Raw genomic sequence first — 14052 nt, forward strand, 5'->3', positions numbered from 1 at the left:
TGTTTCTTTTACTTGTGTTTTTTTTCTGAATCTTTTACTGTTTTACAGTACAGTAAAATAAAGCAAGAAAATCAAAGGATATTTTTATCAACAAATGGTACCAGATCAAGTAGATAGCTATAGGCAAAAAGATGAACTCTGACCTCAGCCTCATATTTTAATATATAAAAATTAACTCAAAATGGATCATCAGGTAAGGATGTGTAGCAAAGGGAACTCCTGTGCACTATTGGCGGGAATATAAACTGGTGCAGCCACTGTGGAAAACAGTATGGAGGTTCCTCAAAAAATTAAAAATACAATCCAGGAATTCCACTTTTGGATATTTATCCAAAGGCAATGAAAAAACTTGAAAAGATACTGTTATTATTATTCAGTTGCTCAGTCGTGTCTGACTCTTTGCGACCCCATGGACTGCAGCACTCCAGGTCTCCCTGTCCCTCACCATCTCCTAAAGTTTGCCCAAGTTTATGTCCATGGCACCAGTGATGCCATCCAGCCAGCTCATCCTCTTACACCCTCTTCTCCTTCTGCCCTCAATCATTCCCAGCATCAGGGACTTTTCCAATGATTCTGCTGTTTGCATCAGGTGATCAAAATACTGGAGCTTCAACTTGGGCTTCTCTGGTGGCTCACTCAGTAAAGAATTTACCTGCAATGTGGCAGACCTGGGTTCGATCTTTGGGTTGGGAAGATCCCCTGGAGAGGGGAATGGCTACCCACTTCAATATTCTGGCCTGGAGAATTCCATGGATAGAGGAGCCTGGCAGGCTACAGTCCATGGGGTTGCACGACTGAGCGACTTAGCAGCAGCAGCAGAGCGACTTTAACTTTTTAGCTTTAGCATCAGTCCTTCCAATGAGTATTCAGGCTTGATTTCCCTTAAGATGGACTGGTCTGACCTCCTTACTGTCTGGGAATCTTCTCCAGTACCAGGAGTCTTTCACCTCAGGAGTTCTCTCCAGCACCACAGTTCAAAGGCATCAATTCTTTGGCACTCTGCCTTCTTTACAGTTCAGCTCTCATAACCATACATGATCACTGGGAAGACCACAGCCTGAACTATATGGACCTATGTTGGCAGAATAATGTCTCTGCTCTTCAACACACTGTCTAGGTTTGTCATAGCTATCCTGCCAAGAAGTGACTGTCTTCTGATTTCATGATTGCAGTCACCATCCACAGTGATTTTTGAGCCCAAGAAGAAGAAATCTATTACTACTTCCACCTTTCCCCCTTCTATTTGCCATCAAGTAATGGGGATGGGGATCTTCGTTTTTTTAATATTTAGTTTTAAGCCAGCTCTCTCTTCCTTCACCGTCATCAAGAGGCTCTTCCCTGTCATTAGAGTGGTATCATCCGCATATCTGAGGTTGTTGATGTTTCTCCCATCTATCTTGATCCAGCTTGTAGCTCATCCAGCCTGGCATTTTTTATGATGTGCTCAGTGTATAGGTTAAATGAACATGGTGACAGCAGATAGCCCTGTCATACTCCTTTCTCAATCCTTAACCAGTTGTTCCATATGGGGTTCTAACTGTTGCTTCTTGACCCGCATACAGGTTTCTCAGGAGACAGGTAAGATGATCTGGTATCCCCATCTCTTTAAGACCTTCCCACAGTTTGTTATGATCCACACAGTCAAAGGCTTTAGCACAGCTGATAAAACATAGGTAGATGTTTTTCTGGTATTCCCCTGCTTTATGATCCAGTGGGTGGATGCTGGATCAGAGATATATGCAACCCTGTATTTACTGCAGCATTACTTTCCAATAGCTAAGACATGGAAGCAACCTAAGTGTCCACTGATGGATGAGCAGTCTTACAAAAAAGATGGAAACCTTGTCATCTGTGATAACATGAATGAACCTTGAGGGCATTATGCTAAGTGAAATAAGCCAGACATAAAAGATAAATTCCGTATGATTTCATTCATTTGTAGAATCTCAAACAAACCCACAAAACCCAAAATACAAAATTTACAGATACATGGAATAGATTGGTGTCTGACAGAGGCAGGGGTTTGGGGATGGGTGAAATAGGTGAAGACAGTCACAAGGCACAAACTTCCAGTTATAAAACAAGCCATGCAGATGTAATGTGCAGCATGACAACTACAGTTAATATTGTACTGTATATTTGAAAGTTGCTAGGAGTATATCTTAAGGGTTCTCATCACAAGAAAAAAACTGTAACTATGCTGGTAGATGCTAACTAGACTTATTGTGATCATTTCACAATATATACAAATATGGAATCACTATATTGAACATCAAACTAATATAATGTCAAACATCAGTTACATCTAAAAAAATAAAAGATCATGGACTTAAATGTAAACTTTAAAATCTACTGGGAGAGATATTTGTAAACCACATATACTATCTAGAATATATAAAGAATTCTCAAACCCAATAATAAAAAAACCCACCACAGCCTTCCAAAACAAGAGCACTGACTAAAACTTATGCAAATAAACAACTCACAATGATTTTACTGTTTTAAAAAATGTACATGAAATCGCTGGCAAATCTTCACACAACCTCACTTCAACTAAAGCAATTTTGACTTATTCTGTACCAGTCAAGGGTCTGGGTGGAAAACAATGGACTCTGGTGAACCAAAGTGAAAATATAATTTACTGGAAGGATAACTGATAGCTCATGATACTGACAGGAAAGGTTAGAGATCCACATCAGAAAACAGAAGGAGCCGAGGAAGCCAGGCATCCTGGAACTACAGCCAACGACCTCCCACAGACACAGCTTAGTTGGAAGTACCTATGCTGGAAGCCCAGAAGCAACTGCTGGCAGCAGTATGATTTCTAAATGGTCTCAGGTTATTTGCATCAGTGGCTCTAGATGCAAAGTCCCAAGAATGACCATCTAATTGGTGAAGCTGAGGTCTCATGCCTATGCTCTAGCTGTCAAGGTTCTGGGAGAGCAAGTGCATTCACCTTTTTCAGTTTTGTTCAGGTTCGAAACTTTTCATAAACAGATTCAGATGATAGGCACCAAAGTAAAAAAAAGTGAAATAAGCCAAAACAATTGATCAAGCACATGTCCTCCTAGATGCAATGTTAACCTGGCTTTTATAATTTTTTTGCAAGAAATACCTATAGTCTAAAAAAGAAGTATCACTGCCTGTGAGACATTAATTAAGAAAATTCAAAAGTTTTTTGTCGTTTCTAGTTATTCTATTAATGTGCTCATCTCACACGCTAGTAAAGTAATGCTTAAAATTTTCCAAGCCAGGCTTCAGCAATACGTGAACTGTGAACTTCCAGATGTTTAAGCTGGTTTTAGAAAAGGCAGAGGAGCCAGAGATCAAACTGCCAACATCTGCTGGATCATCGAAAAAGCAAGAGAGTTCCAGAAAAACAGCTACTTCTGCTTTATTGACTATGCCAAAGCCTTTGACTGTGTGGATCACAATAAACTGTGGAAAATTCTGAAAGAGATGGGAATACCAGACCACCTGACCTGCCTCTTGAGAAATCTGTATGCAGGTCAGGAAGCCACAGTTAGAACTGGACATGGAACAACAGACTGGTTCCAAATAGGAGGAGTATGCCAAGGCTGTATATTGTCACCCTGCTTATTTAACTTATATGCAGAGTACATCACGAGAAACGCTGGGCTGGAGGAAGCACAAGCTGGAGTCAAGATTGCTGGGAGAAATATCAATAACCTCAGATATGCAGATGACACCACCCTTATGGCAGAAAGTGAAGAGGAACTAAAAAGCCTCTTGATGAAAGTGAAAGTGGAGAGTGAAAAAGTTGGTTTAAAATTCAACATTCAGAAAACTAAGATTATAGCATCTGGTCCTATCACTTCATGGGAAATAGATGGGAAACAGTGTAAACAGTGTCAGACTTTATTTTTTGGGGCTCCAAAATCACTGCAGATGGTGATTGCAGCCATGAAATTAAAAGATGCTTACTCCTTGGAAGGAAAGTTATGACCAACCTAGACAGCATATTAAAAAGCAGAGACATTACTTTGCCAATGAAGGTCCGTCTAGTCAAGGCTATGGTTTTTCCAGTAGTCATGTATGGATGTGAGAGTTGGACTATAAAGAAAGCTGAGCACAGAAGAACTGATGCCTTTGAACTGTGGTGTTGGAGAAGACTCTTGAGAGTCCCTTGGACTGCAAGGAGATCCAACCAGTCCATCCTAAGGGAGATCAGTCCTGGGTGTTCAATGGAAGGACTGATGTTGAAGCTGAAACTCCAGTACTTTGGCCACCTGATGCTAAGAGCTGACTCACTGAAAAGACCCTGATGCTGGGAAAGATTGATGGTGGGAGGAGAAGGGGACAACACAGGATGAGATGGTTGGATGGCATCACTGACTCTATGGACATGGGTTTGGGTCGACTCCGGGAGTTGGTGATAGACAGGGAAGCCTGGTATGCTGCGGTTCACGAGGTCATAAAGAGTCGGACATGACTGAGCGACTGAACTGAAGTGAAGCTGGTTTCACAGTGGGAAGGGAGAATACTTTTTGAGTGCTTACTACAAGCCAGACAATACTTAGGCTGGTATTTCCCAAAACATTTTAGAGTATCTTGTTCACAAAGACTAGGTTCTTGGGAAACCTGAAGCCTGGCATGCTGCAGTCCATGGAGTTGTGAAGAGATGGAAATGCCTTAGCGACTAAACAACAAATTTCTCTTCCTTTAGGACAGTCACATGGCTGACTGACATTACTAACAGTTCCAAGAAATCCTGGGTAATGGAAACTTATTAGGGCACAGAGCCATTCCCTGCTCCCCTCCCCCAGTTGGCATCTACTAGAAGTCTAATTTAAGAATCTCAAAGAATATACTTTGAGACATGCTGCACAGGGGATTCATAAAATAGTCTTTAACACAACCCTCACCATTCAAGCCAAGTTCTGTCCCCATTTATAGACAGAAAACTGAGGCTCAGAGAAATTAAGTACCTTGCCTGTTCAGTGAATGTAGGCTCCAAGATCTAAATCCAGGTCTTTCTGATTCCCAAGTCCATACTTCAATAACATGGTATTCAAATATTTGCTAGTTTCATTACAACAATAAATACCTGCACATGAAAATACCAATTTGTGACAAACTCCCCTACATTGTTGGATCCTATTGTTCAAAAAAACATTGTAAGACAGGAAGCTGGGTCACAAGGTGAAAAGCTATTATCAATCTCACTAATGATGGAACAATAACTAGAGAATGAGTTCTACCTAATGTTTAGAAATTAAACAAATGAAAACCTCATTACATAAAAAAACCTCTAACAAAAAGAAGCTAATTCTAAATAAATTCCTGGAAATGACCTATTGCTTTTCTTCAGTCAGACAAGAACTCTGTATACCAAGCAATCTCTACACATAAAAACTATTTCTTTCTAAACTTAGGTTAGAAAGATCAACTTGCAGAAAACTAATGAATTATTATGAACCACCACCATGGTAATGGTAGCAATTACCATTAAACTTAAATACTTCTATTTAATTAACTATTTTTTCACTTCTTCACCACCACCACCCCAGTTTCACTTATCTTTGAAGTTTGAATCTTGGTTTTGTAGGTTTTATATCAAGACAAGAGTGCACAATTAAAATACACCAAGCGAAGTCATTACTACATTCTGTAGTAATCACCTTCAGTTGATCAATTTTAGAAAGACTTTCAATACTGAAATAAGCTTAAAGCAGAGGACACCTGTAGTTCCAAACCTGGGTCAAGAGCAGTTGAGTGTACTGGTAGACTGGCCTTATTATTCAAAGTATGGTTGAAGGGTCAGCAGCACTGAGATCACTTGGGAGTTATTAAAAATGCAAAATCTTAGGCCCCACCTAGACCTGAAGAATCGATCTATATTTTAAGAAGATCTTCTAGTGATTCATATATGAAGTTGAGAAGCACCAGATCATAACACAGGCTCCAAATCAGGAAACCCAGATTAGAATCCCTGCTATATTATGTACTGTATGAGCATATGGACAAATCGTGTGATGTGCACTTCTGTTTCCTCACCTGTGAAATATGGATAACCAATCTCCCTACTTCCGTACTCACTTTCATCCAATCCATTCTCCAGAGAACAGCAAAAGTAATCTTCTTGAAACATAAATCAGCTCAAGTTACCTTCCTTGTTTAAAATCTTACAACAGTTTCCCTAGAATTATTTCCAAATTCTAGCCATGACCCAAAGAGCCCTGGCATAATTTGGCTCCTGGAACTCTCTCCAATCTCCTCTCTACACATATCAGTCTTTCTGTTTAGTTTCTGGACTATTCTGAATTCTTTCTGGCCTCTAGACCTTTACAGGTGCTATTGCTACTGCAATGCTTCTGTTCCACACTCATTCTTCCCACAGCTACCTCTACTTCAGGATCTGACTTTAAATTAAGACCTAAAATGGCTTCCCAAGGCAATCCACCTAAAGCTGGTCTAACTGCTATTTTTTAGTAACAGTGCCCTGCTTATTTCTCTCATAGAAAATATCGATTAATAACTGGTTTGAGTGCTTGCTTCAGCAGCACATGTACTAATAACTGGTTTGATTTTCTACAATGTTAATTTCTCAGCATCTCATATAGCATCCTTCATGTGGTAGGTATGCAAATATTTGTAGAACTGAGTTCAGGAAAGAAGTATGCACTGAGAATAAAATCTGTGATTGCAAGCATACAGACAGAACTTGAAGCCATGGGTCTGGAGATGATCACTTACAGAGAAGGAAGGAAACAGACACAGAACTGAGTTCTTGTTTGCTCTAACATTTAAAGGGAAGGCAAAGCAGAGACAAATCCACACACCTATGGACACCTAATCTTTGACAAAGGAGGGAAGAATATACAATGGAGAAAAGAATCTCTTTAACAAGTGGTGCTGGGAAAACTGGTCAACCACTTGTAAAAGAATGAAACTAGAACACCTTCTAACACCATACACAAAAATAAACTCAAAATGGATTAAAGACCTAAATGTAAGACCAGAAACTAAAAAACTCCTAGAGGAAAACATTGGCAGACTATTTTCCAACATAAATCACAGCAACATCCTCTATGATCCACCTCCCAGAGTAGTGGAAATAAAAGCAAAAATAAACAAATGGGACCTAATTAAACTTAAAAGCTTTTGCACAACGAAGGAAACTCGAAGCAAGGTGAAAAGACAGCCTTCAGAATGGGAGAAAATAATAGCAAACGAAGCAACTGACAAAGAACTAATCTTAAAAATATACAAGCAGCTCCTGTAGCTCAATTCCAGAAAAATAAATGACCCAATCAAAAAATGGGCCAAAGAACTAAATAGACATTTCTCCAAATAAGACATACAGATGGCTAACAAACACATCAAAAGATGCTCAACATCACTCATTATCAGAGAAATGCAAATCAAAACCACAATGAGGTACCATTTCATGCCAGTCAGAATGGCTGCTGTCCAAAAGTCTACAAACAATAAATGCTGGAGAGAGTGTGGAGAAAAGGGAACCCTCTTACACTGTTGGTGGGAATGCAAACTAGTACAGCCACTATGGAGAACAGTGTGGAGATTCCTTAAAAAACTGGAAATAGAACTGCCTTATGATCCAGCAATCCCACTGCTGGGCAGACACACCGAGGAAACCAGAATTGAAAGAGACACGTGTACCCCAATGTTCATCACAGCACTGTTTAAAATAGCCAGGACATGGAAGCAACCTAGATGTCCATCAGCAGATGAATGGATAAGAAAGCTGTGGTACGTATACACAATGGAGTATTACTCAGCTATTAAAAAGAATGCATTTGAGTCAGTTCTAATGAGGTGGATGAAACTGGAGCCTATTATACAGAGTGAAGTCAGAAAGGAAAAACTAATACAGTATATTAACGCATACAGATGGTATTTAGAAAGATGGTAATGATGACCGTATATGTGAGGCAGCAAAAGAGACACAGATGTAAAGAACACACTTTTGGATGCTGTGGGACAAGGCGAGGGTGGGATGATTTGAGAGAACAGCACTGAAACATGTATATTATCATACGTGAAATAGATCACCAGTCCAGTTCAACACATGAGACAGGGTGCTCAGGGCTGGTGCACTGGGATGACCCTGAGGGATGGGATGGGGACGGAGGTGGGGGGGGGGGTTCAGGATGGGGAACACATGTATCCCCATGGCTGATTCATGTCAATGTATGGCAAAAGCCACTACAATATTGTAAAGTAATTAGCCTCCAATTAAAATAAATAAATTAATTTAAAACAAAAAAAATAATAAAGGGAAGGCAAAGGAGGAGAATCCAGCAAAGGAGAGGCTGGTGGGGTAGAAATAAAACTAGTTTATCACGGTATCATGAAAGGCAAAAGATGGCAACTGGATCAAATGTCAAAACGAGGTATTTCCAGAAAAATGTTTGTTGAAATTGGGAATCGAGATAACTTGTCAAGCATTAGTTTCAGTAGGGTTGTTGGAAAGAAAGCCAGACTGGAATGAATCAACGGATCACTAGGAAGTGAGGCTATATAGATTACATGCGTAGAATACTTTTTTGAAAAGACTGTCTGTAAATGAAAGCAGAGAATTATGGGGCCTCACTGAAAGAGTGTAGGGGAGAGGGGAAGGAAATAATGGAAAGAAAACACCTAAGAAAGTTGAGGGTAGGAGACTATTTAGCCTCTGTTTCACCTTATAGAGTGAACATTTATTTGGGTTTTGAACAGCAGAAACAGTATTAATCAGAACCAGGACAATCCTCTTCTTAATCTCTTAAAACTTGACTGAGTGTCCCTCCTATGTACTCACACTGTACCCTGTACCTATCACTTCCTGACATTAATGTGAATATCTGTCAGAGTGAGGAGGAAAACCAACCAACCAACCCTGGGAAAAGCGTATACAACATTATGAGTGGCTCCCTGTAGGTGGCAGGATAACACAGCTTTATTTACACTTTTCAGAGCCTCCAAATTTTCTATAATTATGCATCCATTTGTAATGAGAATTTTTCTTGTGTACAGTTTTTCTTAAGGGAGAAAACAGTGGCCCCTGAGCCAAAGGGCTGCATCAAATTAAGAAAAATATTATCTAAACAAATGCCTTGGATTGGCTGCTATCTTCTCTTGGAACTTCTTGTTGGTTAATCCTGGCACACAGGAAGCACTCAATATTAATTTGGTTTATTATTGGTAGGTTAAGAAATGCTGCACACATGTATGGGAGTGTGGATTAATCAAAGTCAGCCTACCCACAGGGATGTAAGCTCCATGAAGCTGTGAGCATATTTCCTATTTGATTGTTTTGTTCACTGCTGTACACTTAGCTCTTACAGGAAATAATAAATATTGGTTAATTAAATGAACCAAAACAAAAGTCAGCCTAAAATTTCCACTGAAATCATGGAAAAGTACTATGGTGGTTTTTAAGCAATGCTTTAGAGAATACTAAACTGTGATGTCCTATAAAGCAAAAGACTTGATTATATTTGCCTTTTGCCTCTCTGTAGTCTCTCAAAGTAAATTCGGGTGAGAAATGCCCATATCATCCATCGTGTCAGGCAAGAGCAAGCTGAATCCTGAAACCCAGCCTGCTATTCACCATTTGATTAGAGGCAGAGACATCACATTACCTGATTTGTAAAAGGGAACACCACTTGACTACCAGGCTTTTTCATCCAGTTTAGTCTCGGATTATTTACATTAATACCCACTCAACAAATATTCTGAGAACTCATTTATCACCTGTAATACAGATAATACTGACCCCCTATTATCTGTTACCTCTAATCCTTATAACAACTTGGAGAAGAGGATAGTTCTGGTTTACTGAGGTCAAGAGTAGCTGTTGATGAGTCAGTTCAGTCGTGTCCGACTCTGTGCGACCCCATAGACGGCAGCCCACCAGGATGCCCCATCCCTGGGATTCTCCAGGAAAGAACACTGGAGTGGGTTGCCATTTCCTTCTCCAATGCATGAAAGTGAAAAGTGAAAGTGAAGTTGCTCAGTCATGTCCGACCCTCAGTGACCCCATGGACTGCAGCCTACCAGGCTCCTCCATCCATGGGATTTTCTAGGCAAGAGTACTGGAGTGGGGTGCCACTGCCTTCTCCTCAAGAGTAGCAATATACCCAATAAGTAGAAGCCAGATTCAAACCAGATTTGCCCCACAACCCTACAGTGCACAAAATGTCAATATGCAAACTCCATCCCCCTACACTCCTCCTATAGACAGCGATATCCCTATTATTGGCTACATTAAACATGACCCTGAGGACTGTTGACCTATATTTTATTGGACATTGATAGTAAGATGTAATAATAAAGAAACTGAGGTATAGCCTTTGCTCACTCAAGACAAAACTTGAAATTATCTGCAGAAATATTTCGACAGGGTCTCTCCCTCAAACTCTGAAAACCCTATACCTCAGATATGCTTTCATGCTTGCTTGGTGCTTTTCTACAGAAAAATATCTATTTCTGCTTCACTGACTATGTTAAAGCCTTTGTGTGGATCACAGCAAAATGTGAAAAATTCTTAAAGAGATGGGAATACCAGACCACTGTACCTACCTCCTGAGAAACCTGTATGCAGGTTAAGAAGCAACAGTTAGAACCACACATTGAACAGTGGACTGGTTCCGAATTGGGAAAGGAGTACATCAAGGCTGTATATTGTCACCTTGCTTATTTAACTTTTATGCAGAGTACATCATGAGAAACGCTTGGCTGGAAGAAGCACAAGCTGGAATCAAGATTACCAGGAGGAATATCAATAACCTCAGATATGCAGATGACACCACCCTTATGGCAGAAAGTGAAGAGAAACTGAAGAGCCTCTTGATGAAGGTTAAAGAGGAGAGTGAAAAAGCTGGCTTAAAACTCAACATTCAAACAATGAAGATCATGGCATCTGGTCCCATCCCTTCATGGCAAATAGATGGGGAAACAATGGAAACAGTGACAGACTTTATTTTGGGGGGCTCCAAAATCACTGCAAATGGTGACTGCAGCCAAGAAATTAAAAGACACTTGCTCTGTGGAAGAAAAGCTAGGACCAACCTAGACAACATATTAAAAAAGCAGAGACATTACTCTGCCAACAAAGGTCAGTCTAGTCAAAGCTATGGTTTTTCCAGTAGTCATGCATGGATGTGAGAGTTGGACCATAAAGAAAGCTGAGCGCCAAAGAATTGATGCTTTTGAACTGTGGTGTTGGAGAAGACTCTAGAGAGTCTCTTGGACTGCAAGGAGATCAAACTAGTCAATCCTAAAGGAAATCAATCCTGAATATTTATTGGAAGGTCTGATGTTGAAGCTGAAGCTCAAATACTTTGGCCACCTGATGCGAAGGGATGACTCATTAGAATAAAGATTCTGATGCTGGAAAAGACTGAAGGCAGGAGAAGGGGACGACAGAGAATGGGACAGTTGGGTGGCATCACTGACTTGATGGACATGAGTTTGAGTAAGCTCTGGGAATTGGTGATGGAGAGGGAAGCCTGGCGTGCTGCAGTCCATGGGGTTGCAAAGAAGTTGGACATGAATGAACAATTGAACTGATACTCAAGATAAGGACAGGGATACCAAGGAGGAGGAATCTGACACCTCCAACGTTGACTTTGGAGGTGAGAATAATGTCTGAGAAGGCATTCCCTAAACATCCTCTACCTTAATAGTCCTGGGAAGCTATAGATCCAGGAGTTATCCTTCTGGTCATTACTCCTAATTACTCAGAAAAAGATAAACTGGCATCAAAAGAATTTATGCAACAAAATAGGGTCTGCCAAAGTTGTAAATCAGTTTTGCCAGTAGAGAGGAAATGGCAGCATGCCAAGGAGCCCTCCCTTCCTAGCATTCCTAGAGGGAAAAAAAGAACATAACAGCACTGCCTGAATAAAAGTTATGCTTATTAAGGAGGAAAGGAAGAGCCTCAGTCTCCCATACCCTTCCTTACTTGTCGCTGAATTTGGTACAAAAGATCAATTATAACGACGACTGATTATCCCCTATCTCATCACATTCAATTTCAAAGATGGAAGTACTTTTTCAGCCTGGCCTACCTTTAATAAAAAATTAAGACATCAGCCTTTAAACTAATACTCTCTACTGAATTGTTAACAACTTAAAACACACAAAAGCCTGCCACTATCTAATAGATGAACTTCACCCAGAAGAACCACAGGCAGCATTCAGTGAGTTCAGGAAAACACATCCATCAGAAGTCAAATTTAAAAATACCTTAAAAATAAAATCTGTAGTTCTCAACCCTAGCTGCACAATATCTACTGATACTTATTTAGTAAACTAAAAATGTCTGCCCATACAAATAATCTGACTCAACAAATATGATGTAGGAACTTTGTTTTTCAAGCTGTGTATGCAATCTGGCCACATAGTCCGATTTGAGAGCCCTTTATTAACTTTGTTATATAGTATTAATTATGCTTTTCCAATCTGTAATTCACTTAGGAATTTGCTTTTAAAATAATAGGGAGTGGGATACAAATAAGTACAGTCCTGTACTGACAACTGTTGAAGCAGGGTAACAGGTACATGGGGATTTAATACTATTTTCACACTTTTGTATATGTTTGAAAATCTCATAAATCAGAAATATTTCAAATTAAGACTTTATCCTGCTAGATCCTCCCATTTCATCCTCCAAATTACTTCCAGAGCAATCTTCCTTAAACTCAAAATCTACCTACATCATCAAGTGTAAACTCCTTACCTGACCAGTATCTAAGACCTCTAGGACCCAGTCCCTGCTTACCTCTCTTACCAGGGCCATGACATTACATAATATTCCTCTTGGCTCCCCACATGCTTTAACCATGTCAAGTTTTTACAGTTTGGCCACTATTCAAGACTTTTGATACCTTGACTCAAATTATTCTCTCTGCTAAAATGGCTGCTCCCTACATATACTCCCAGAGTTTAGCTTAAATGTCACCTCCTTTGTCAAGCCTTTTCAGATATCCCCTTCCCCAGAGTAAAACTAATTACTCTTTGTGTCCCCATTGTATCCTGCACATACCCTCAATCAACACACCTCTAGTTACACGCCAGTTTCCCCACTAGGGTTGGGCTTCCCTGGTGGCTCAGTGGTAAAGAATCCACCTGCCAATGCAGGAGACATGTGTTCAATCCCTAGGTCGGGAAGATCTCCTGGAGAAAGAAATGGCAACCCACTCCAGTATTCCTGCCTGGGAAATCCCATAGATAGAGAATCCTGGTGGGCTACTGTCCATGGAGTCACAAAAGAGCCGGACACAACTTAACTAATCAACAGCAAATTGTGGAACAGACTTCCCTATTAGAGTGAGTTTTGCATCAGTGGGACTTTGTGTATTCATTTTTGCATTCCTGTTGCCAGCATAGGACCTGTCACTTAGTAGATTAATAAACGAATGAACGACTACCCAGTAAATGTTAAATGAAGCTAAAAAATTCAAATCACTTTAAACTCTTTTTGTGACATTTGCAACTAAGATAACCAATTTATACAACTCAATGAGTCGGCTCTTCCCATCAGGTGGCAAAGTATTGGAGCTCTGGGTTCAGCATCAGTCCTTCCAATGAACATTCAGGGTTGATTCTCTTTAGAATTGACTGGTTTGATCTCCTTGCTGTCCAAAGGACTCTCAAGAGTCTTCTCCAGCACCACAATTCGAAAGCATCAATTCTTCGGTGCTCAGCCTTCTTGATGGTCCAAATCTCACATATCTACATGACTACTGGAAGAACCATAGCTTTGACTAGATGGACCTTTGTCAGCAAAGTGATGTCTCTGCTTTTTAATACACTGTCTAGGTTTGTCATAGTTATTTTTCCAGGGGGCATGCGTCTTTTTAAAATTTTGTGGCTGCAGTCAAGGTTCACAGTGATTTTGGAGCCCAAGAAAATAAAGTCTGTCACTGTTTCCACTTTTCCCCCATCTATTTGCCGTGACATAATAAGACCAGATGCCATGATCTTCATTTTTTAAATGTTGAGTTTTAAGCCAGGTTTTTCACTCTTCTCTTTCACCTTTATCAATAGGCTCTTTAGTTCCTCTTCACATTCTGCCATAAG

General features: G+C 40.1%; 1 protein-coding gene across 35 annotated transcripts in view; it reads right to left on the reverse strand.

Moving 5' to 3' along the window:
* The window catches only part of HUWE1 (HECT, UBA and WWE domain containing E3 ubiquitin protein ligase 1), a 157474-nt gene that overhangs the window by 120083 nt on the left and 23339 nt on the right, over positions 1-14052 (reverse strand). The window lies entirely within an intron of this gene.

Source organism: Bubalus kerabau, chromosome X, assembly GCF_029407905.1.
Source record: "Bubalus kerabau isolate K-KA32 ecotype Philippines breed swamp buffalo chromosome X, PCC_UOA_SB_1v2, whole genome shotgun sequence".
NCBI classification, from domain to species: domain Eukaryota; kingdom Metazoa; phylum Chordata; class Mammalia; order Artiodactyla; family Bovidae; genus Bubalus; species Bubalus kerabau.